Source organism: Hibiscus syriacus, unplaced genomic scaffold, assembly GCF_006381635.1.
Source record: "Hibiscus syriacus cultivar Baekdansim isolate YM2019G1 unplaced genomic scaffold, ASM638163v2 tig00004035_pilon, whole genome shotgun sequence".
NCBI classification, from domain to species: Eukaryota; Viridiplantae; Streptophyta; class Magnoliopsida; order Malvales; family Malvaceae; genus Hibiscus; species Hibiscus syriacus.
The window spans coordinates 156374-184004 of NW_024061993.1; the positions used below are offsets into that span (position 1 = coordinate 156374).

At 34.9% G+C, this 27631-nt stretch overlaps 1 pseudogene; it reads right to left on the reverse strand.

Annotated features, from left to right (window-relative positions):
- LOC120186913 lies at positions 1-27092 on the reverse strand (annotated as a pseudogene).
- Positions 27093-27631: the final 539 nt, after the last annotated feature.

A 27631-nucleotide genomic window follows, 5' to 3' on the forward strand; every position in this document is an offset into this window, starting at 1 on the left:
TCATGGTGGAATAACTCTCTCTACATCATCTTTACCGGGTTTGTGAACATTGCCTTTCGAGCTATAACTTTCAGATTTCGTGTCGTCATCATCATCCATGCTGTCACCTCCTGGAGTGGAGTTCCCTCTGGTGTTTATATCTAGCTGGAGAGGTCCTTGAGGAGAACCAGACTGGGAACTGCTTCCCTTCGAGGACTCTCCATACTGATCTTGGGACATCCACAGACCACTCCCCAAAACGACTGATTGATTTGCAGGGCTGGTAGTGGATAGTGGAAGTTTTCTCGTGTGAAGTCGGTATTTCTGGAAAGTCACAGGAAAATTATCCCATCAAATACTCATCCATAAGAAACATTCATATAACCATTAATCTCTGGAAAATATTAAGACACTTAACATTTCTCCTCTTTTTTCACTCCTTTTATGAGATCAAACTACCAATATGAAAATATGAATCTAAGAACGAACCTGCAAATGACTCTTAACTTCATCATTGGTCAAGCCATCTACTTGCATAAGTTCCCTAATCTTCTCAGGAGTGGCCACTGCAAAAATTCAAGAAGCTTCAATCCAATGATGTCGACAGAAAGATTATCGATTCAGAGTCACTAGTTCTGTAACGATCTTTTATCCTCCATGATCAATCAATTATACATAATTTATACGCACATCCCTAAGCCAGATTTAATCTATACTTTCCATCTCTAAAGCAGAATCAGATTGAATGCACAAATTGTCACCAAGTACATTACCAATTCAACATCATTTGCTCAACTTGAGAACCTCCTAATTGCTGCAAGGCATTGATAAACTGGCGATGCAACTCGGGTGACCAGCATCTCCTTTGCTTCCTAGCAGTCTGCTGTTGTTGCTGCTGGCGTTGGGACAGCGGCTGTGGTAAGGACCGAAAATTTGACTGAGCATTGGGGGCAGAAGAAGAAACTGCCCTGCTACTACGTGTCCGTGATCCATGATTCATCTCTCACATTCTTGATTCCAGGCGTCAAATACGTTGGCTGTATCTCCTCTTTCTCTTCCTTCCTCACCGCAAAACCCAAATCCACCTTGAATGGCATAAACACCGTCGCTCCTCCCTTGTTTTTACATCCTTGAGATGAATCTCCAACGTTTCTCTTCTGTAAACCAAGAAACAATATCCAATCTTTAGCCATTTCATTTCATTATAAACTACACTTCTTCAGCTTAAATGTGGTTTAATCTCTCCTTTTTTTCTTTTTTTACTTTGAAGTACCTTAGAATCTTAGTTTTCTATCAATGGAACAATAATCAATCATCATCAATATTCCAAAGCTGAACAGAACTCATCCAATTTCTGTAACAACCCGGAAAAATGGAAAAAATAAATAAATAAATTGTAATTAAGCAATTAGGCGAAATTTGGGGATTAAATTAAAAGTTTTCAAAACTTCTAGCTTGTTTTATAGTTGAAGGAAATTCAGGGACCAAGCCCTGAATTTAACCATGGAGTGTCGGCAGAACCATATTATATACGTAGTTTTCTGTTTCAAAACAGAAATCAAATTCCCAATTTCCTTCCTCCATCGCCCAACTTCCAAACCCAATTCCAACGCAGTCCGACCACCGATCATCGATTTGAGACTACCATCGTGTTCATCATCGAGTGATGAACAAACCCCTTAAATCAATTGAAGTGAAACGTTGTCAAACGTCGTGAATTTCGATTCAAAGTTTTGACTTTTTTTAGCACCACTGCCGAGAAAATCTTCAATTCATCTCCGATCGTTGCTCAGTTTTCGGCACCTCCCGCACCATCGTGTTCCTTGTGTCGTTCCGAGTCCGTCGGTGTCCTCCTTGTTTCCATCATCATCGGCTCGTGAGGGAGGTGAAGCAGTCAAAGTTTTGGACATGTTGAAATCGAGCTCTCCGCCGTTTAAAATAGTGAACCGAGCTTTGTAAGTGCCTCAAAATCGCTTAAAATAATTTTTGGAAACTTTTCTATAATTTTTCCGACGCCGGAAGAGATCCCACGCGCCCCCACGCACCGTTCCTGCGTGTGGGGGAGGTTAAAAATCGATTGGGAAGCATTAAAACCGGTTTGATTGGTTCCTACTCGACCCGACCCGTTGATCGTCGTTGACTGTCGTTAACTGCCGTTGACCGTCGTGACTGCCGTTGACCAGAACTTTGACCGGCGTTGACCGACTATTAAACGGCCGTTGACTTTTTTTCGGGTATACCTATTCTGAATTTTACTTTGACCAAAAAGTCAAATTTTTGAAATGTTATATTTTATGTTTTTCGACGTCCTAAATCTGATTCCAATGTCCGTTTTGCCAAATTCTGATCCAAAATCCTCGAATCGAGCTTGTTAACCCAAAAATGCTTAGTATTTTAGCATTTTGATTATTTATTTGAGATATGGCTATGGAATTAATTCAATAAGATATTTTATGAAGGTACTCGTGTTTCACCTAAGCAAGGATCAGTTAGGTCTGGAGTTGTCCGTTCGTTAGATCAGTCCGAACCGCGTATTATGAGAATTAACCGTAGGTTTCCGTAAATTATTTAAATAAAAATTAAGATTATTTATATTAGGATTCTAATATGGATTTTTTCAATTCGTAAGATCTAGCGCTGCAGCAGAGCGTGATCGACAGACCCAATAGTAGGATTCCCTATCCGATTTCTCGGACTATTACAAGTGTGTTTCATGACAGTGTTATTTTACTGTTTTAAAAATATTATTTGAATTGTTTCAGATTGGTGATAATACAGAATATTGTTATGACATGATACCTGATTTCTGAATATTGGTTACCCGACATCTGATTACCGTATTTCTGTATATGATTTTCAAGCATGAAACATTTTCATGTTTTAATGGATTAATCACCATTTTCACTCAATACATACTTGTTTATTACTGTCATTAGGGGGAAAATATTGTTGGAGGAAAAATACTTGCAGGCTCCTAGGCTTTGTGCTCAGGGCTTTACTGGACGTGACGAGGAGTATGGTTTTGGGGAACCTACACATTTTGTTCGTGACAGATAGGGGTAGTGTTCATATTTAAAAAAACATGTTTGATAAACTGATTTTAGTGGAATATTTTATTAGTATGTTTTTATACAATTTATGGAGCACACTGGGCTGTTTAACTTATTTTGTAAATTTTCCCCCTTTCATATAACAGTAGACCGTAAACTAAGAAATTTGGCATCAGGGGAGATCAACTACTTTTATTTTGTATGAACATATATCTATATATGCTTTCAGTTGTATTTGGTGACATATTTTTCTATCGTATTTGATATAATCTTATTACTGATATTTTGTTCTGTAAATGTTTTATAAGGTTTTCTGTGATATTTTGATATGTATGTGTTTTACATGATTTTCAAAAATATGTATTAATATATGTTTATCGTATAAATACTTATTATGGATAAATTTCACATATTACTGAGAAATGGATTTCAACGTTGTTTTAAATATAAAAAGGAATCTCTGAATGGGATACGTGGCTGCTTAGGTTTTGGTCTAGCGTTCAGGCCGGGTCTAGGGGGTTACATTTGGTAGATCAACTACTTTTATTTTGTACGAACATATATCTCTATATGCTTTCAGTTTTATTTGGTGACATGTATTTTGCTATCGTATTTGATATAATCGTATTACTAATATTTTGTTCCGTAAATGTTTTATAAGGTTTGTGATATTTTGATATGTATGTGTTTTACATGATTTTCTAAAATATGTATTAATATATTTTTATGGTATGAATACTTATTATGGATAAATTTCACATATTACTGAGACATGGATTTCAACATTGTTTTAAATATAAACAGGAATCTCTGAATGGGATATGTGCCTGCTTAGGTTTTGGTCTAGCGTTCAGGCCGAGTCTATGGGGTTACATTTGGTGGCATCGGAGCTTTCTTTTTAAACACTCGGACCGTGGATGAGTCCTAAATTGGATTTTAAGAGATTTTGATATTTTAAAAAACGTGTCACCTTATTTTATGAATTATTTTTTTCGAGATCCCTGATGCTAATCTGACTTATGTTTCAAATTCTTTCTGTAGAGCCTTATAGATCCAACGATGAGTGCTGCTAGAGTTCGTAGGACAGGACGTGGCCGTGGTCGAGGGCGAGTCGCTCGACCTTCTGTTATGATAGATGATCCGATATCACCACGTGATCTCCTGTTCCGCATATAGATCCGACCATTTCTCATGATGATCAGTTTACTCCTATGAGAGACCCTCCCGTCACTGAAGATGAGGATACTGACATGAACAAAGACGCCATTAATAGAGCTATCTTTTGCATGTTTCAGAGAGCTGGTAGAGTCCCTAGTAATATGACTAAGGTCGAGATTTCAAATTCTTTGGTAGCTGTTGGAGTAGTTCCTTTTGAGGGAATTACTAGGGGACCTCCGACAGACGTTGAGTATTAGCTGAGGACACAGAGAGGACTATGGATGAGATGAATCTGAGGCCTGAGCAGAAGTTAAAGGGGCCCTAACTATGTTGAAGAAAGAGAGCTTCAGATGGTGGCAATCGATTTCTGGTAGTATTCAGAGGAACCAGCTAATATGGGATCTTTTTAAGACACGTTTCTGGAGTCGCTACATCAAAGAGATATCTACAGGAGCGACGCAGGAGTTTCAGAATATGGAGCAGGGTAGCATGTCTGTTATGGACTATGAGGTTGAATTCATCCAATTGAGTCGTTATGCTCCTGGACTTGTTGACACTGAGACAGATAGTTGCTTAAGGTCCAAGAATGGACTCAGGTATGAGATCAAGAGTCGAGGCGCTACCCACCGAGAGAGGAATTTTGATGCCTTGGTTGAGATATCTAATACTGCTGAGGAAATAGAGCGATTGGGTATGGAGCGCAAGAGAGATAGAGATCGAGCTCAAGACCGATTCAGGAGGCCTTCTGGTTCTATTTATTCTTCTGCGCACCCAAGCAAGAGAGGCATCGGTGAGTCCTTTCAGAGAGGCGGTGTGAGTGTCAGACCTGTTGCATCTGGTTCTTCAACTATTCAGCCGTCTAGACATGATGTTCTTTTGGGTCGCAACCCTTGCCAATATGCGATTATTGTGGAAAACATCATTTTGGGGAATGCAAGATGAAATTGGGCACTTGTTATAAATGTGGGTCTGGTGACCATCACTAGAAGGATTGTCCAAAGATACCTCATTCTGTTTAGATACCAGGTACTCCAACTCGTACTCAGAGTACTGTTCAGACACAGAGTACCAGGATCGACTAGTAGAGGTCGAACATCTCAGATTAGGGGTCCAATCAGATTTGAGGCCAGACAACCTACATTGGTTTACACTGCTAGACTTTGACAGGATCGTGATGGGCCTAATGTGATTGCAGGTACTATTACTATTCATTCAGTTCCTTACTTTGCATTGTTTGATAGTGGTTCTACCAATTCCTATGTATTACATTCTATTTCTGAGGTCTGAATTTCTTGTTAAGAATACTGAAAATTCAGTGACAGTTCAAAGTCCCTTAGGCAAGTCCATAGTGTTGGATCATATTTTTAGAAAGTGTCCTATCAAGATCAATGGGGATTTTCTGGCCGACCTGATGGAGTTACCTTTGAAAGAGTTTGATTTGATTCTTGGCATATATTGGTTGGACAAACATCGAGTCAATCTCGATTGTGAGACCAAAACAGCTGTTCTAAAGACCCTAGATAACCGAAAGATTGTAATGATCGGGGAACGTCGTGGATTTTTTACAAATGTTGTGTCTGCTTTGGTAGCTGAAAAGATGATTAGGAAGGGTTCCGAGGTATTTCATGCTTATTTTGGACACTAGAAGTTCTCAATCTTATATTGAAGGCATCCGGATTGTCAAGGAATTTCCTGATGTTTTTCCTGAAGAGTTGCCTGGATTACCGTCGGATAGAGAAGTTGAGTTTGAGATTGAAGTCTATTATGGTTCCACCCCGGTTTCAATGGCGCCTTATCATATGTCCCCAAAAGAGCTTAAGGAACTGAAAGTCTAACTTTAGGAGTTGTTGGATAGGGGATTTATTCGACCCAGTGTATCACCGTGAGGAGCCCCAGTTCTATTTGCAAAGAAGAAAGATAGGACACTGACTCTGTATTGATTATAGGAAACTTAACAAGCTCACGGTTAAAAACAAATATCCTCTGCCCAGGATCGATGATATATTTGACCAATTTAGAGGGGCTTCTATATTTTCAAAGATAGACTTGAGATCTGGTTATTACCAAATTAAAGTGAAAGATTTTGATATTCCAAAGAATGATTTTCATACTCGGTATAGACATTACGAGTTTCTAGTGATATCGTTCGGGTTAACTAATGCCCCTGCTGCTTTTATGGATATGATGCATCGGTGTTTCGACCTTATTTGTACCAGTTTGTAGTTGTGTTCATCGATGATATATTGGTGTATTCTAGAACTGAAGCAGAACATGAGTAGCATTTAAGGATTGTTCTACAGACTCTAAGGGAAAATAAGTTATAAGCTAAGTTGAGCAAGTGTGAGTTCTGGCTCAGCGAAGTGACTTTTCTTGGACATATCATTTCTTCTTATGGTATTCGGGTGGATCCGAGCAAAGTGGAGGCTATTCTGAACTTGAAGCAACCCAGGAACGTATATGATATCCATAGTTTCTTGGGCTTCTGGTTACTATCGTCGTTTCGTTGAGGGGTTCTCCTTTATTGCAGCTCCTCTAATGAAACTATTAAGGAAAGACGTTCCATTTGTCTGGTCTGAGAATTAACAAGCTAGCGTTGAGAAACTGAAGACTGTTCTAACTCAAGCCCCAGTGCTGATTTAGCCTGAATCTAGGAAAGATTTTTCTGTCTACAGTGATGCTTCTCACTCTGGATTAGGATGTGTTTTGATGCAAGATGGGAAGGTTGTCGCTTATGCGTCACGTCAATTAAAGCCGCATGAGGGTAACTATCCTACTCACAATCTGGAGTTAGCTGTCGTGGTTTTTGCTTTAAAGATTTGAAGACATTATCTTTCGGAGAAAAGTGTTATATCTATACCGATCATAAGAGTCTGAAGTATCTGCTTACTCAGAAAGAATTGAATTTAAGACCACCTCACTGGTTGGAGCTTCTAAAGGACTATGATTTTGAGATAGAATATCATTCAGGGAAGGCTAATGTAGTGGCCGGCGCCTTAGCCGTAAGGCGATATCAGATCTCATAGCCTTATTCGCCAACTTGAGTTTATTTGATGATAGTAGTTCGTTAAATTGTAAGTTAAACCTACTTTGGCCGAGAAGATTAAGGCCAAACAGCTCCTTGATAGCTCATTGCTTCCCATTATTGAACAAGTTAAGTAGGGTTCGAGTTCAGAGTATACTGTGGATCAAGATGGTATTTTGTATTTTCATAGTTGTTATTGCGTCCCTAAAGATGATGAGTTAAGATGGGTTATTCTTCAAGATGCTCATAGTAGTCCTTATGCTATGCATCATGGTGGGGACAAAATGTACAATAATCTTAAAGAGCGCTACATTTGGACTAGTATGAAAAATAATATTTTATATTCTGTGGCGAGGTGTTTGACTCGTCATCAGGTTAAGACAAAACACCAGCATCCGTCTGGATTGTTACAATCAATTAAGATTCCTGAGTGGAACTGAGATCACATTACAATGGACTTCATAACTGGTCTTCCTCTGACTCCTTCCAAAAAGGATTATATTTGGGTGATTGTTGATCGACTCACCAAGTTAGCGCACTTTATCCCTATTCGATTAATTATTCTCTGGACAAACTGGCTAGGTTGTATATTTCTGAGATCTTTAGACTTCATGGTGTTCCGTTGTCTATCATATCTAACCGAGATCCGAGGTTCACTTCCAGGTTTTGGAAGGCTTTGGATGAGGCTTTGGGTACTCGTTTGAATTTAGTACAACTTTTCATCCACAGACTGATGGACAGTTTGAGCGAGTTATTCAGGTGTTAGAGGATATGTTACGGGGTTGTGTGATTGATTTCCGTGGTAGCTGGGAAGATTTCTTGCCATTAACTGAGTTACTTAAAATAATAGTTACCAGGTAAGTATTCACATAGCACCATACAAGGCTCTGTATGGACGTAATGTCGTACACCTATAGTTGGATAGAGTTACATGATTGAAAACTTTGGTCCAGACTTGGTTCGAGAGACTGAAGATACTGTCAGACTGATCCGTGATCGCTTAAAAGAGGCATTTGATAGGCAGAAATCATACGCAGATAAGTGACGTAAGGATATCGAGTTTGAGGTTGGGGATCAGGTTTTTCTCAAGGTATCACCATGGAAGAAAGTATTGAGATTTGGACGTAAGGGTAAACTGAGTCCGAGATTTATTGGGCCGTATCGTATTCTGAAGAAAGTCAGACCTGTTGCTTATCAGCTTGAGTTACCTCCCCAGCTCAGTCGTATTCATGATGTTTTTCATGTGTCTATGTTGAGGCGATACCGTCCAGATCCATATCATCATTCAGGTTAATGAGGTAGAGCTGAGACCTGATTTGTCATATGAGAGGAGCCTGTTCAATTTTAGAAAAGGATGAGCAAGTTCTTCGGAATAGGCGTATTCTAATGGTCAAAGTTCAGTGGAGTAACCGTGGCCCCTCAGAAGCTACTTGGGAGACATTGGTCAATGGAGGTTCAATTTCCTCATCTATTTTCATAAGGTAAATTTCGAGGACAAAATTTCTTGTAGAGGGGAGAATTATAACAACCCGAAAAAATGGAGAAAAAATAATAAATAAATTGTATTAAGCAATTTGGTGAAATTTGGGGATTAAATTAAAGTTTTTAAAACTTGTAGCCTATTTTAGTTGAAGAAATTAGGGACCAAGCCCTGAATTTAACCATGGAGTGTTAGTAGAACCATGTTATATACGTGGTTTTCTGTTTCAAAACAGAAATCAAATTCCCAATTTCCTTTCTCCATCGCCCAACATCAAAACCCGATTCCGAGTAGTCCGACCACCGATCGTCGATTTTGAGTCCCCATCGTGTGATGAACAAACCCCTTAAATCAATTGAAGTGAAACGTTGTCAAACGCCGTGAATTTTGAGTCAAAGTTTCGATATTTTTTTAGCACCACCGCCGAGAAAATCTTCAATTCATCTCCGATCGGTTCTCCATTTTCGACACCTCCCGTACCATTGTGTTCCTTGTGCCATTCCGAGTCCGCCGTTTCCTCATTGTTTCCGTCGTCGGCGGCGCGTGAGGGAGGTGAAGCGGTCAAAGTTTTGGACGTGTTGAAATTGATCTCTCCACCATTCAAATTGTGAATCGAGCTTTGTAAGTGCCTCAAAATCACTTAAAATAATTTTTGGAAAATTTTCTGTAATTTTCCGATGTCGTAAAGGTCCCACATGCCCCCACGCGTCGTTCCTGTGCGTGTGGAAGTTAAAAATCGATTTGGGAAGTATTAAAACTGGTCTGACCAATTCTGACCCGTTGACCCGACCCGACCCGACTCGACCCAACCCGTTGACCGTTGACCGTCGTTGACTTCCGTTGACCATAATTTTAACCATCGTTGACTGACTATTAAACGACCATTCACTTTTTCCAGGTATACCTATTATGACGTTTCTCGATGTCCTGAATCCGTTTTTGGGGACCGTTTTCGCCAAATTCGAAGGTCATATTTTTGGAAGGTCATATTTTAAGTTTTTCGACGTCCTGAATGATTCCGAAGTCCGTTTTGCCAAATTCTGACTCGAAATCCCTGAATCGAGCTTGTTAACCCCAAAAATGCTTTGAAATTTAGCATTTTTGATTATTTATTTGAGATATGGTTATGAAATTAATTCAATAAATATTTTATGAAGATACTCGTGTTTCACCTGACGAGGATCAGTTAGGTCCAGAGTTATCCATTCGTCAGATCAGTCCGAACCGCGTATTACGAGAATTACCCGAGGTTTCCATAAATTATTTAAATAAAGATTAAGATTATTTATATTAGGATTCCAATATGGATTTTTCCAATTTGTAGGATCTAGCGCTGCAGCAGAGCGTGATCGACAGACCTAGTAGTAGCTGCCCTATCCGATTTCTCAGACTGTTACAGGTGTGTTTGGAGAGTGTTATTTTACTGTTTTAAAAAAATTATTTGAAATGTTTCAGATTGGTGATAATTCAGAATATTGTTATGACATGATACATGATACCTGATTCTGAATACTAGTTACCCCGACATCTGATTACCGTATTTTGTATATGATTTTCATGCATGAAACATTTTCATGTTTGAATAGATTAATCACCATTTTCACTCGAATACATACTTGTTTATTACTGTCATTGGGGGAAATATTGTTGGATGAAGAATACTTGCAGGCTCCTCGGCTTTGTGCTCAGGGCCTTACTAGACGTGACGGGGTGTATGGTTTGGGGAACCTACACATTTTGTTCGTGACGGATGGGAGTAGTGTTCATATTTAAAAAAAACATGTTTGATAAACTGATTTTACTGGAATGTTTTATTATATGTTTTTATATACTGTAGGAGCACACTGGGCTGTTTAGCTCTTTTTGTAAATCTTACCCTTTTTAGATAACAGCAGACCATAAACTAGCAGATTTGACATCAGAGGAGATCAACTACTTTTATTTTGTACGAACATAATCTCTATATGCTTTCAGTTGTATTTAGTGACATGTATTTTTCTATCGTATTGATATAACCATATTACTGATATTTGTTCTGTAAATGTTTTAGAAGGTTTTCTGTGATATTTTGATATGTATTTGTTTTACATGATTTTCTAAAATATGTTTTATATATGTTTATCGTATAAATACTTATTATGGATAAATTTCACATATTACCGAGACATGGATTTCAACGTTGTTTTAAATATAAAAAAGATTTCTGAATGAGATATGTGACTGCTTAGGTTTGGATCTAGCGTTCAGGCCGGGTCTAGGGTGTTACTATTCTCTTATCCTTATTATAAGCAGTTGTTATTGTTAGAATCTTTTTCCTTTTTGACGGTGATTAAGGCATCATCTTCTTCACTTTGATTATTTTCCTTCTTGTTCTTCAATTGAATAATTCTTCTAAAACTGGCTCAAGGTTTCTTGACATGCATTTGTCACGGGACTAGACTTCTGCTAGACGATTCGTGCGACACTTAAATGATTTCCAGGTCGAAATGGCGCCTAAGTCAGCCTTATCCACGTCCTTGTGAGTCTCTGGCTCACTAAGTGACGAACAACCCTCAAGGGTTAAACAACATGCAGAAATAACACTTAATCGGGGCTAATCCAAGCCACCTGGGTTGAAGCACATCTCTGAAGCACGTGCGCTGTGGGAACTTTCTAATTCACCAAGACTTGAATCACTTTGGCACTTTGAAAGAACTAGGAAAACGATCCCTTCGTTGTTTCCTCTCAAAATTTGTTCCTTTTTCTTAGCTATGGTTTGTATTCTTTTCGTGCCATTTAGTTATATGTTGAAGCAGAGATGAAAGGAAGTGAAATAAGAACGAAGTGGTAAGATCTATGAATGAATATCATTTAGAGAGAGGGTAAGTGAGCGATTTCTAATTTATTTGTTTATAAATAATTTATGTATCTGAAGTGTGAGCGAGAAGTGTTTGTTGTTTGGGGAGAGGGTTATAAATTCATTTTCGGTTCCTCGCATATTCTATCTATGGCTCACTCATCTCTTCAAGTTTACTCTCTTGTTTTTGATTTTTTTTTATTCATATTTTAAAATTTTGGATAAATTATTTAAATATTCAATAATATTTGAGTAATTTTTTTTCCATGTTAATGTTTTAAAACTAATAATTTAGTCATTAATATTATTAATTTTTAATAAATTAATCACTCATCGTTAACAATTATTATTAAAGACGGACAAAATATTGATTTAAGACATTAACCGACTGACTTGGTCTGTTTTGCCAAGTAAGACAACCTTTCACAATGTTAGGTGGTGAACTCCCCTCTTTAAATAAGTTTTACAAAATCCTAACCTCATAATATTATGCCAAGTAATCCAACCTTAGTCAAAGAGATTGAATCTCATATCATCATCAGACTTTTCTTCAAACTTTAGTTTCTTCTTCTCCACTGCAGCATCAACAGTAAAATCAGAGCCAACATTAACAGTAACTTGAGTAACAGTAACTGTAAAACTTATTAGGATCTGTTAGGTACTCTTTCACTTTATCAGTCTAAGGAAAAGAATACTATGTTACAATTGCAACAAACAAGACATTCTTGAACACATGGATATATATGTGAGGTACAATAAAAGGGTTAGGTACTAGATGGCAAGAGACAATGCAATAACCATGAAAACACTAATAGCAAATTTCCCAATAAGATCTTTCTAGGTGAGATCCAGAACCTTAGGGCTAAAGACTGAGCCATTATCATAAACAGATAAGACAATGAGATCATATGAAAAATGATTTCACTACTATATTTTTTTCTTGAATCTTTTCACAAAAAACGAGATTTTCTATGTGAGATTTGAATTTAATCACAAGATATTCTCTCGTGTCATATCAGGTCGGTCTTAACTATTTTTTTTGACCCAGGGTAAAATAGAATAAATGGGCCCCTAATTTAGAAGAAATATAAAAGATATATAATATAAAATTTATATTAATTTTTTATTAAAATTAACAAATAGTAGTTCATTATCATCTCAAAAATGTCAAAAATATATTTAAGCACCTAAAATATTTATTGAAAACATTGCCATTGATGATAGTGTCAACATCAATGCTTTCCAACATATATTTTTTTAATACATAACATAGCTAGCCTATTCAATATTTCTTGTGACATTGTTGATCTCAAGTAATTTTTCAACAATTTCAACTTTGAAAAACTTCTTTCCATGGATGCTACCGTCACCGACATTGTTAATAGGATTCGATAAGCAATTGAAATATTAGGATAACAATATGCAGCTTTAACAATTTCAAGAATTTCAAGCACTGACATGAACACATTTGGCAAAGTCAATTGCAACACTTTCATTTCAGGAAAAAAAGTCATTTTCATCAACATCCGCCAAATTATTATGATAAAAAATAATCTTAAAATTACTACAACGTTCTCTTAATTTATTATCATCAGTGACTTCAACAATATAAAATCAATTAAAAATCCAAAATAATTTTAAAAAAATCTTTAACTGCTCAAATCTATCTTTTAGAGAAGCAATTGTCATATCAACAACAACCAAAAAATAATTAACTCTAAAAGACTCCTCTGCTGATTGCATATCTTCATCATGATCATTCTAATCAAATTGTCATTTTCTAAAAATACGACGCTTAGTCAAAAAAAAACTACTCTATGTTCATATCTAATGCAAGACTTTTGGCAATATTCATACTAGCTTCGAACTCATTGTTTCTATAGTTTTCAAAATACGACATTACACCTTCCCTCTTTATGGTATCAATGCACGTTGATTTAGATTAATTTCTTACTTACCATATTGATAGAAAATAAAATATCATACTAGATAACCATTCCAAGTAAGAATTCAAAACATTCAAGGACACTAGTAAACTTTTTGCTTCACTTTTTGCTTTAACATCATTACCACAAGATTCATATAATTGTAACAAAGCTAATTTTATTTTAGGAGCTTGACATTAATAGATTTGATACTTTTAATTCGACTTTCCCATCAAGTATCAGATAAAGATTTCATAGTTTCTGGAACATTATCAATATTTTTTTTCATCTTTTGGTAGAACTTGCGAACAATGAATATATATGTTGCACAATCCCAAAAAATGAAATAGCTTTAACACAAGAATGTGCCATATTAGAAAGAGAAAGATTAAGATTATGACAAGCGTATGACATATATAAAGCTATAGGATTTATTTGAAGCAATTTCTTTTGAACTATTTGGTGTTTTCCTTTTATATTAGAGCCATTATCATATCCTTGGCCCCTTACATCATCAATATTCAACTCAAAAGATTGCAATGTATTTACTAATTCATTTAAAAACCCTAATCCAGATGTATCATCTACTTTCAAGAACTCTAGTAAGTACTCCTCTGTTTTTTGACATGTTTACATATCGCACTATCAGAGGCATTTGTTCTTGATGACTTACATCAGGGGTACAATCAAGAACATCAGTGAAATACTTTGTCTTCCAAATAATCTTTAGAATGAATGTTCTAATACTATGAGCCAAGAGTGAGATTAGTTCATTTTGAATTTTATGACCAAGATAATGATAATGAATATTTTCATTTTGAATACGTATAATTTGGTCTTGCATAGGTAAATCAAATTCTGAAATCATTTCAACTAACCCCAAAAAATTTCCATTACCCTCATCATAAATTTTCTCACTTGATCCTCGAAAAGCTAAATTATTTTTAGCAAGACATTTTAAAACACTTATTATTCTTATTAAAATTTGCCTCCAACGTTCTTTCTTTTTAGAAATTCCTTGTTGTAAATCTTTATCAAGTGTTTGATTAGTTTTTAATCTCACGCTTAATTCACTCCAGACATTCATGTTAGTCATATGCTCAATATTATCTCATGTTGTTCGAGTCTCTCACTAAGATGCTTCCAATCATTTAATCAATCATTTGCTAAACATGTCTTGTTATTTTTCTTTGTAAACAATTTACAACAAAAACAATAAACTTTGTCTACATGTTTAGAATAAACTAACCATTTTCTATCACTGTTCTCTCCATTACTCAACTTTCTAGAAAAAAAGCATATGAAAAATTCCTAGAATTATTGGCTAAGGGAAATTTCAAATTCAATTATCTTATAGGTCATTTTTCAACTAAAATATCTCTAGATTTATTATCAAGATTACCCCAATTTATAGGATCATAAATGTCCAGATGAGGGACTAAGTGTTGATCAGTACCAAATCCTCAACATTAGACTCATTTTGTGTATGATTATGGTCATTTAAATTAGAAATGTTATCATCTATAAGATTTAGGATATTATCATGATCATTTGCATCAATAACACCCACATCAGTATAATTTGGAGAACTATCAATATTATTTAAATTCACAACAAAATCATTTAAATTTTTATTAAAAGACTCTTCTACTTTCTTTTTAAAGAATTTGTTAAGAGATCCCTTTTGTGATTCTATTAACTCATCTATTTGTTTTCTTTTTTTTTCACTACGAGACAAAGGTTTTTTAGGCGGCATTATATGCAATGCAACTAATGTAAAAAAGAATAATAGCACATGTTGTAACACCCTCAGACCGATGCGGGTGACTCGATCCGACCCAAGGTGTCACATTAAGGCGACCAGAGCGACCCACAACAAAAATATAGGAAAATTTTAAAACTTTTTGTTAATCCATTTAAAACTGTAAAATAATTTATAGATAAAATACAAGTTCAAAAAATCATTTATATATATTAAATAGAATACAACCTACGTGCCCCCTAATTACATGCACCGTACTCTGCAAGCAATGTCGACGAGATTCCTTTACTGATGTCAATACAAGCACATAATCAAACTCTTTAACCTAAAATGGTAAGTAATAGAGTGAGCTTTGGAAAGCTCAGTAATACAAAACTACCAGATGAATGCATAGGTCATCAGGTATATGGTAAGGCATAGATTTCCTTAGTGGGACAAACATCATCATATTCTATCGATGATTTCAGATTCCATTAGCTAAGTATTCAGTTACGGACATGAATTTTCGGTCCAGAGGAAGTATTCAGAGAGACATATTCAAAAGATTAAATTGGGGAGTCTAGTGTGGTCCAACAAAACAGAGAAATGTGTACAGATCCTTTAAAAACATTAGTAGTTTAAAACATATTTTAAAACCACAGTAATACCTTCCAACCGAACATCAATATGTAGTTTCCCCAAAACTGCATCAATAAAAACTTACCCTAAGCACACAACAAATGAGCCATCCTAAAGGTATACATTAGGGCCTATGGGCATACCCAAGGGCCTCTTTAGGCCCGTAAGGATTTACCAGCTTGATCAGAGCTGAACTTCCATACTCCAGACTCCTACACGTACAATATCCAATAGAAATCAGATTTAGCATTAACTTTAATATCAAAATCATGATCCAGTATAATATTATAAAAATGAAAATGTAGTTATTTAAATCACATGAATGCCCTTCATCCGTACACCAAAATACAGTCCCATACTAAGGGAGTGCATTGGGGCTTTAAAGCCTACCCAAGGAATGCCTTAGGTACGTAAAAAATTACCAGCTTGGTCAGAGTTGAACATCTATACTACAGAATCCTACCCAGACAGTATCCCAATAATCGGTTTATACAATAAACAGTAGATTCCATGATCCATAAATCAGAAATGATTATAATTTCCAGTGAAAACAGTTAACCAGAGAGCACATATTAGGTAGTCATAGTTCATAAACAATAAATCAATACATCAGTAAATCATAATATCAAACAGTTAGAAGATACAGTAAAACAATAACTTCACTAAATCACATTTCATGAAAGATAAAATAATCATATAGCACATAGAGAACACACTAGATGATCCAGTTATTCTTCGGAGGTACTTGATATTTATCAGGTAGGGAACCACAAAACTGTTATAATTTAATAAAATTTTAGAAATGAAATCCCTATTAAAAAGGGTTCGATAGCTAACAGATTAATCAATCATTCATAAAGTGATATATCAGGATCATTTAGTGTTTGGATATATCTTAAGTGTATTTAAGAACTGTTGTATCAGAATTACTTAAGATTCAGATATTCCAGGGGTGATTTTTTCAATCAGATTTATAAGGGCATTATAGTCATTTAATTCCTAAAAAATTTGATAAATCATTTTAATAAGGGTATGAAACGATTTATAGAATTCCAAATTTCAAACATCTCAACAGGTTTCCAATACCAATCACATTGTACAAATCTCAGCAAAGGAAATACTTATCAAGTATGTAGGTAGAGAAAACTTCACGAATGTTCATTTCTAAAAACTGATTGCATTGTAGAATCAAACTGATCACCTTCAAAACCATATTTGGATTGATCATGAGGATACGAACGAGTATTTAAGCGGTATTTAATTACTTTCAGTATTGTAACAATATTAGGGATGATCAACCTACTTAGGTCGTACTTTATAAACCTCAAGGGCGTTACCGTATTTAAAGCTTCATCGGTATCTTTAAAATTTATCCAAGACATTTGCCCAATCCAAATCATGAGGGTATTTAGGTCATTTTGGTATTCGAGGTTGATTTATTTATTTCGAAGCTTGAGGGTATTTAGTCATTCTAGGGCTTAGAGGTACTTTGGGTCATTTTACACTTCAAGGGTGTCGTAACCGGTTTTTGCCCGAGTACGAATTTTTTTTACATGGCGGAAAAATAAAATGAATAAATAAATAATTTTGATTTTTAAAAAATAGTTTGGGAGTCGCCATTAACCTTTTTGAGTTAGGTAGGTCAAATACCTAAAAACAATCTTTCAAAATAGTTTTTAAGAAAACATAATTTAAAAGATAAATTGATCTGCGTATAACCAAAAAATTTTAGTAAAGAAGGGATTCGTGGTCGATTACGTTTAGGGAAGGATTAGCACCCCTATAACGCCCAAAATTGGTACTCATTAATTATAATTTGTCTCTATTATTGGAAATTAAAAATTCAAAAATATATTTAATTCATAATCCTGTTATTTCAAAATAATTTTAAGAAAATATATTAATATATTAATATATATATATATATATATTTATAAATAAGATATTTATTTATTTAGAAATATCAGAAAAGGACTTCTATGTGCTTTAAGACAGCTCATTAAAAAAATAAATAAATATTAATAAAACATTTTTCTAAAAATAATAATAAATTAATATATAATTTATAAAAATAGGATATTTATTTATTTAAGAATATCAGAAAAAGACTTCTAGGTGCTTTAAGACAACCATTTCTTAATATTAAAAAATAAATAAATATTAAAATATGATTATTTTTCTTAAAAGTAATTTATGTAAAATTAAAAATAGGATTTAATATATATATATATATATATAATATAAAAATAACTAAATAAATATTATTTATTATATATATTATATGACTATATAAATAATAATAATTAAATATATAACATGTAAAATTAAAATATAAATAACAATGACTAAAATAAATAAAATTAAAAAGTAATAAAACTTGTAAATATAAATGAAAGTATTAAAATTAAAGACTAAATTATAACATATTAAAATCAAATACCTTAATTCGTAATTAATCATTTAAAATTATAGGGGCTAAACATGCTATTTTACCTTATTATTAATTTAGTGACTAAAATAAAATCATATCGAATTCGAATATCAAATTAAAACAAATTAAAACATGCTTGTTGGGACTAAAATATTATTTAACAAAATTATAATGGTTATTTCGGTTATTTTACCTAAAATATATATAAGTAAATCAGTGACTAAATTACAATGAATAAAAATTAATAGACCGAATTATAATATATATAAAAACATGCTGTAAGGATCAAATTGCAAGTTTTCAAAGTTACAGTGGATGCGATAATAGTTTAGCCATGCGCGAAATTACACAAAGACCCTTATTTAAACGACGCCGTTTAAGAGGGTATAAATACCCTATTATGGGCCACATTTTCCCCTTTTCTTTTCTCTATCTAAAACTGATAGAGAGATTTCTCTCTCTCCTCTCTCTAAATTCCTCCAACCGGAGGAAGGTCGTTCATCGGTCGGCAGTCGTCTACAGCCGCCAATTCTTCCGTCGGCCACCGTTGACGGTGGCCGGATTTTACAAAAACACCACCAAATTAAAGCTCATGCTTTCCTTAATCTAGATCTAGAGTGGTTTTGGCTAAAAACCCTCTATATTTCCCTAAATCTAAACAAAACCGTAGGTATTACATTCGGTTTGCACAGTGAATCTGATGAGCAGGGTACGTTTTCTTCTCTTTTTTTTTCCGTAACTAACTGGGATCTTTGGTAGTAGTTTTTTTTTTATAATTCTCTTTTTTTTTCTTGCTTGTTGTGTGTTTTTTGGTTGTTTTCACTTGGTCCCTTATCGTTTGCAGATTCGTTGATGGCTTTATAAGCCACCACCGGCGCTTGTCTCGGACCGTGTAAAAGGGTGGCAGTTTGGTGAGTCACCAAACTATAGTGGTGACTCACCATAGCCCTCAACGTGGACGGCATTCCTTGTTTCTTCTGGAGGCTCGTCGAAGCATGGCAACGACTGGTGGAGGTGTCATAGAGGAGGCCGGTGTCATGGCCCTAGGGTTTCATCTGGAATGTTGTGGGCAGTTGGATCAAGGTCAGATCCAACGACTGAGAAGAGGAGTGGCGGCTGGAGCTGAGATTAAACCCTAAATGGGTTTTAGGGTTTCTATTAGGTTTGGACCAGTCTGTTGGGCCTGAAATGTAATAACAATATTTTTATTAGTAATAATAATAATAATAATAATAATAACAATAAGAATAAATATAATAATAATATTATTAATAATAAAAGCAAATGGATGAAAAAAAATAGTATCTTTAGTTGCCCCTCTTTGCTCATTCTTGTGTCAACAAGAATAGGGCAAAGAAAAAAAGATAATAAGTTTTTTTTATACATTTGACTTCACTTGATTATGATGGTAATGTTGAACAAGTTCTTCTTATTTGGGACTAGTTCTTCTCATTATGAACTCTTCCATTTTTCCACTGGGGAAGACAATCTATCTTCTGTGATAAGATCTAGCAAAAAGGTTTAACAAGCTCTTTTCATTACGAACTTCTTCTTCTTCATATGAGTTTTTCTTATTATGAATTATTCTTCTTCAGATGAGTTCTTCTCATTACGAACTCTTCTGAAAATATTGACCTTCAAAAGAGGCATTGTTGATTCAACTTCAATATGTGATGAATTAAATTAAAGTTGAACAAGTTCTTCTTATTATGAACTTCTTCTCCTTCTTCAGATGAGTTCTTCTCATTATGAACACTTTTGAAAATATTGATGTTGATCTATCTCCTTCTCTGATAGAGTCATGTAAAAGATTAAACAAGCTCTTCTCATTATGAACTTCTTCTTCCTCTTTAGATAAGTTATTCTCATTATGAACTTTCTTTTGAAAAGTTGATGTTGATCCATCGAGTGATGAATTTGAGAAAAAGGTTGAACAAGTTCTTCTCATTATGAACTTCTTATTCCTTCTTCAGATAAGTTCTTCTCATTATGAACTTTCTCTGGAAAAGTTGATGCAAATCCATCGAGTGATGAATTCGAGCAAAAGGTTGAACAAGTTCTTCTCATTATGAATTTCTTCTTCATTCTTCATATGAGTTCTTCTCATTATGAACTCTTCCGGAAATGTTGATGTTGATCCATCGAGTGATGAATTTGGGCAAAAGGTTGAACGAGTTCTTCTCATTATGAACTTTCTCTTCCTTCTTCAGATGAGTTCTTCTCATTATGAACTCTTCCAGAAATGTTTATACTGATCCATCGAGTGATGAATTAGAGCAAAAGGTTGAACAAGTTCTTTTCATTATGAACTTCTTCTTCCTTCTTCAGATGAGTTCTTCTCATTATGAACTCTTCCGGAAATGTTGATCCATTGAGTGATGGATTCGAATCTTTGCTAAAATATTTGAAATTCCTATTAAATATTCAACATGGATAAAATGAATGAAAATGCCCCTATTTTGCAAATGTCTAAATATGATGCATGAATGTTAAGTTAATCTTTATTTGATTTCAAAGTGGCCAAATCGGTCTTTCTTCACTTGTGTAGAAATATAATAAATCTTTCTTCTTTGAAAAGAGAATCTATCATATTTTAAGAGAGAATCTATCATCTTTGAAGAATGTAGATGTAGATATGCCAAACTTAGTAAATAAGAGAGCAATATCTGTTATGATTTGACTCTTGAAACACATCATAAGGAGGATTCGTCCTAATTCATTTCATGTCTACACATCTAATTGTATCTTGAACAAAGCCATTCAGACCATATCATGTCGAGATGCTTAACAACAATCTGCTATTCAATCTTAGTTGGCTCCACTAGTTTCTTGTTGTTAAAATTTCAGCTCCCCTTCTGTGGAAAGAAATCTTCATCATATTTCACTTCAAAGCTTAGTGTTGAAGAAGACAAACTTTATTTTAGATCAATAAATGGAAACACCATATGATCGCAACATTGGTTTAACACCATAATTGCCGGTTCAACACCATAATTACTGGTTTGTAAAACATTTGACAACACATTCATTCTTTCATGTGGCTTCTGCCCAGAATTTCTTTTATGCTTTTCTGTTTTACTTGCTTCCAAATGACTCTACAATGATAATAACTTGTTTGCTTTTCAACAATGATTGCAAATGTTGATAAGACTTACTTTAGATTCAATGCACCTAAAAGTATTAACATAAAGTGATATCCATAAATCTTTTGTTTATTTCAAGATTATGTTAATCCATTTACAAGGTGTTTATATGAATGAATAAATTGAATTTAAAAAATAAATAAATTGAATTTAAAAAAGAATACTTGGAATAAATAATAAATATAATGAAATGTATTCAAAGTCATGGCAAACATGGGAATGATAAAAATTCAAATGACTCAACAAATTATTAGCATAAGTATTTCTAAATTAATCAACTTGATATAATTTAGAGCACTGAGGTAAGCTTATGTCTGGAAGATCTCAAACATTGCCAGAATGCTTGTAGATGTAAAGTTTCTCCCAAAATATCAAACTCTTAAGAGGATTTAATTGCCAGATGCCTAATATCAACATGTATTTGAGCAACCATTTCAGGTTTTCAACTCAAATCCTTCATTTGATCTCAAGACGCCCTTTGCGGGTTTTCATCTTGACCCCCATTTTCTATATATTTTTTCATTTTTCATTTTTTTTCATCATTTTTTTCTTCTTCAAGCATAATATTTCTTGACAGAATATGAGTTTATTGGGTTTCTCATAACTTTTCTATCTATTTCTGCCAAGATTAACGCTCCTTCAGAAAAGGCCTTTTTTACAACATATGCCATTTCCCATGGAAATCTTTATGTATAGGCAAGATCTTTTTCAACACTAGATCACCCTCTTGGAATTCTCTTGGATGTACTTTCTTGTCATGAGACTTCATCATCCGTTTCTGATGCATCTTCCCATGGCAAATAGCTTTCAATATCTTCTCTTCAATAAGGTTCAATTGATCAAATCGAGCTTGGATCCATTCATACTCATCCAATTTTACCTCTCTCAAGATTCGAAGTGATGGGATCTCAACTTCAATTGGTAAGACTGTTTCCATCCCATAGACTAAAGAAAAAGGTGTTGCCCCAGTAGATGTTCGCACAGTAGTTCGATATGCATATAAAGCAAAAGGTAACTTCTCGTGCCAATCTTTGTAAGTTTCAGTAGTCTTTGTAATGATTCTCTTGATGTTCTTATTTGCTGCTTCAACTGCCCCATTCATCTTTGGACGATATGCCACTGAGTTTGCATGCTTGATCTTAAAATGTGCACAAAGTTTAGTCATTATTTTGTTGTTCAAGTTCAGAGCATTATCTGTAATGATTCTCTCTGGTAACCCATATCGGCAAATTATTTCTTTCTTTATAGATTTACAAACTGTAGACCTCTTAATATTGGCATATGAAGCAGCTTCAACCCACTTGGTAAAATAATCAATTGCCACTTGGATGAAACAATGTCCATTTGATGCTTTTGGTGTGATTGCCCCAATGACGTCTATTCCCCACATAGAAAATGGCCAAGGTGCTGTCATTACATGTAAAGGTGATGGAGGTAAATGAATCTTATCTGGATATACCTGGCATTTATGACATCTCCTTGCATAATCAATGCAATCCGTATGCATGGTAGCCCAATAATATCCATATATCATTATTTTTCTAGCCATGGAAAGACCATTTGCATGTTCCACATATCCCACTGTGTACTTCCTCAATGATGCTTCTAGATTCTTCTATACAAAGTCTCGCCATCAAGAAATTATTCAGCAGCGTTTCTTCTCAATGTTCTTTTATCAATCTCAGATGTATTTTGAGGATAACTTTGATACTTGATATATTGCAAGATATCGTAATACCATGGCTTGCCATCTGCCTCTTCTTCCACACTGTAGCAATGTACAGGAATTTCATATACTTGCATTTTGATTGGCATCATATCAACTTTCTTAGTTGCTTGAAACATAGAAGCTAATGTAGCCAAAGTATCTGCCATCTGAAGGTGACACTTTCAAATTCTTTCACTAATTCGAGGGTAAAATCTCGATATTCCAGCAATTTGGGATCTTTTGTTTCCCATTATCTTCATATTTGATACACCACTAATGATGAATCTCCATATATCTTGAGAAATTTAATTTTCCTTTCTATGGCTGCCTTCAATCCCATGACACAAGCTTCATATTCTGCCATGTTATTGGTGCAAAAGAACTCCAGTCTGCTTGTGAAAGGATAATAAATATTTTCTGGAGAAATAACGCTTCCCCAATTTCTCTTCCCAAGGCGTTGGATGCTCCATCAAAATAAAGCTTCCAGGATTCATCATTTGTGCTAACTTTTTCGTTCATGGATATGCACAACAAATCTTCATCTGGAAAATTAAAACCCAGAGACTGATAATCATCTGATACACGACTGGCCAGAAAACAGCTATGACACTTCCTTTTATCGCTTTTTGGTTGACATATACAATATCAAACTCGGATAATAACATTTTCCATCTAGCCATTTTGACTGTCAAAACTGGTGATTCCATTAAGAACTTTAAAGGATCAAGTTTAGATATCAGCCAAGTGGTATGATATAACATGTATTGTCTGAGTCTTCGAGTAGTCCACACCAAGGCACAACATAATTTTTGTATTGGTGGGTATCGAATTTCACAATCAGTAAATTTCTTACTCAGATAATAAATGGCTTTTTCTTTTCTTCCAGGTTCATCATGCTGTCCCAGCACACATCCCATCGAATTTTCAAAGACTGTCAAGTAGAGAATTAACGGTATATCAGGCACTGGTGATACTAAAATGGGGGTATTGGATAAATATTTCTTAATATTATCCAAAGTTTCTTGACATTCATCATTCCAGACTTCAGGATTGTTCTTTCGAAGTAATTTGAACACTGGATCACATTTGTCAGTTAATTGAGAAATAAACCGAGATATATAATTTAATCTCCCAAAAAGCCTCGAACTTCTTTTTTTGTATTAGGTGGTGGAAGATCTTGAATTGCTTTTACTTTATCTGGATTAATCTTGATTTCTTTTTGGCTGACTACAAATCCCAAAAGCTTTCCAGACGTTACCCCAAAAGTGTATTTAGCGGGGTTGAGCTTTAATTGATACTTTCTCAATCTCTAGAAAAGATTTCTCAAATTTTGAATATGTTCTTTTTCGGTTCGGGACTTGGCAATCATGTCATCCACATATACTTCAATCTCGTTGTGCATCATGTCATGAAACATTTATCATTTCTCTATGATACGTTGCCCCTGCATTTTTTAATCCAAATTGCATTACTTTGTAACAGAAAGTGCCCCACATGGTTACAAATATTGTTTTTTCCATGTCCTCAGGGCTCATTTTTATCTGATTATACCCTGAAAAGCCATCAATGAATGAAAACCATGCATGTCCTGCAGTATTGTCCACCAATGTGTCTATGTGAGGTAATGGAAAGCTATCTTTCGAACTAGCTTTGTTAGGATCTCTGTAATCCACACACATTCGGACTTTCCCATTCTTCTTTGGTACTGGAACTATGTTGGCTACCCATTCTATGTATTTGGATGCCTGGAGGAAACCTGCATTAATCTGCTTCATCACTACCTCTTTGATCTACAACAACATTTCTGTCCTCATTCATCTGAGCTTTTGCTGAACAAGTTTGTATTCTGGACTGATCGGAAGTTTATGGACCACTATATCTGAACTCAAACCAGGCATATCTTGATATGACCAAGCGAAGATATCTTTGAACTATTGGAGGAGATTTATTAATTCTCGTTTTATTTGGGTTGACAAAGTAGTACCAATTTTCACTTCTTTCATTTCTTCATCGGTTCTCAGATTTACAGTCTCAATCTCTTCTTTGTGAGGTAAGATTTGTTTATCTTCTTTTTCTACCAGTCTTAATAATTCGGTAGGAACATCACATTCTACTTCATCCTCACACTCATTGATTTCCTTTAAACATATGGGCTCTCTAAATTTATCTCGTGATTAAATTTAGGAATAATCATGCTATTAACATTGTGACACCTGTAAATTTAAGTCAGACATATTTCCGAAAGGATATAGTAAATTTATGAAATAAATATAAAGAATGAGAAATAATGAAAGTAAAAAATGTAAAGAATATAAAGAATGTAAAAAAAAATGATTGCCATTTAAGAATTTTAAGAAAAACTTCTTATATTTGATATTAAGTGAACTTAACATAATTGCCCTTACAAGATAACAAAAAAGTTTTCATATTCTTGGGCTAAAGCATAAAGGTTAGTTCTGATTATTACTCTGAGTTAATACTAAAAACTACAGGGAGATCTTTAGCAGTCCAATTATTGAGCGTTTCATCAGGAAGACAAGGGTGAATTCCAGACAAGTATTTGCCAGTTTTGTGGTCATTTGTGATCATATTGATAAATAATCCTCTCATAGCCTCCTCAACCACGCTTTGATCTTTCGTCAAATTTTCTTCTTTAAGAGCATCAACAAGCTATTGTTCTATATTAACCATTCCTCTGGATTTGAATGTGGACTTTAAAGGAGGGAAAGACATGCGTTCCCAAGGAATTTCTTCTCCCTTCAATCTTGCCCTTCTATTTCCACCTCTTCTTTTGATCTCTTTGTTCTTTTGCTGAAAATTAGGCTTAAATTCAAGCCCAAAACGATCTTTCTTCATCTTCATACTCACAGGAACTAAACTTCCCTGAAGATTCTTTCCCAAACCTTTCCCAGTTTTAGCTCCAATGCCTAAAGTCTGTTGTACAATCATTTTGGTGCAATCGGACAATCTGGGATGTGGAATTTTGCTTCCCTCAGCAATAAAGGTTGCATTGAAAAATTCCAAAGCTCAGAAAGAGCATTCGAGAGCATCATCATTGGTTTCAATATACAGAGCATCACTTGTCACAGAAGAAATGATTTATTCCTCAGCTCCTACACATATCAGCTGACCGTTTAACAACGAACTTCAGTTTCTGATACAATGAAGAAGGAACGACTCCTGCAGAATGAATCCATGGCCTCCCTAATAAACAATTATATGTAGGGTGGATATCCATTACCACGAAGTCAACATTGTACACTACTGGTCCTATTAACAGTGGTATTTCCATTTTTCCTAGCACCTTTTGAGTGCCATCAAAAGCTCGCACTACATTCTGATAACTCTTCATGTGCGATTTATCCACCGACATCCTTTGAAGTGTGACCAGAGGCATCAAGTTAAGAGCAGATCCATTATCAATTAATACTCCTGGCAAAAACATGGCCATGACAATGTGTGGTAATATTCAAAGCTTTCACTGATCTCATTCCGCCTTCAGGTATTTAATCATCAGTGAACGTTATGTAATTATCAGCTGCTATGTGCCACACAATTCTATCAAGCTTGTTGATAGATATATCTTCAGGAATAAATGTCTGATTAAGCATTTTTATCAAGGCATTTATGTGTACTTCTGAATTCATCAACAAATCAAGAATTGAAATTCACACTTGTTGTTTATGTAGCTGTTCAACCACATTATATTCGTTATGTTTCAGAAATTTCAAGAATTATTGTGCTTGCTTTTCTGTTACGGGCTCATTGACTGTTGGCGGGGATTCATCATCAAATACCTTTTGGGGTATAACTGTAGCTTTTCCCTTTACTTTTTCATGTTCTGATGCATTCGATGTTTCGGGAGAATAACACCTCCCACATCTTGTAAGGAATCCGACTTCACTTACTGCTTCAGATGTCGAATCCAGTCTCTGTGATTTCTCTTCTGCTGTTTCCAGAGAAATAGATCCTCCTACCATTGAAACATTGGTAGTATAATTCCAAGGTACCATGCGGGTATCCTTATATGAAAATGGTAAAGGAGTTGTGATGACCACTTTCGGATTTGATGGTGCAGGATTTACTGTAGATGATTTCACAGTAATAATCACGGGATCACTTGTTCTCTGTCTAGGTTTAGAATCTTTTGATGTGCAAACGTCATCTTCTCTTTTTCCTGGTTCTTCTTCAAAGAACTCTGTCTCTTTGTCATTCATCAATTTTTGCACCAAATCCCTAAATTCAGGGCATAGTTAAATTCCATGTCCCTTTTCTTGATGATATTCGCAATAATTCTCGCCTTCATCATGCTTTGGTTTGAATTGTTGCTGAATCATACCAGATAGGGAGAGTTGTTGAAATATCCAACCAAAGGGAGATTTAATCTCAACAACATCAGTTTTTGCTTTCCTTCCATTCTCTTCCTGGATTGTATTCACGCTTTTATCTCCATGATTTGGCAACGGATGATTTGACGTAACTGGTGAATTGAATTCCAGTTTTCCAGTATTAATCAAAT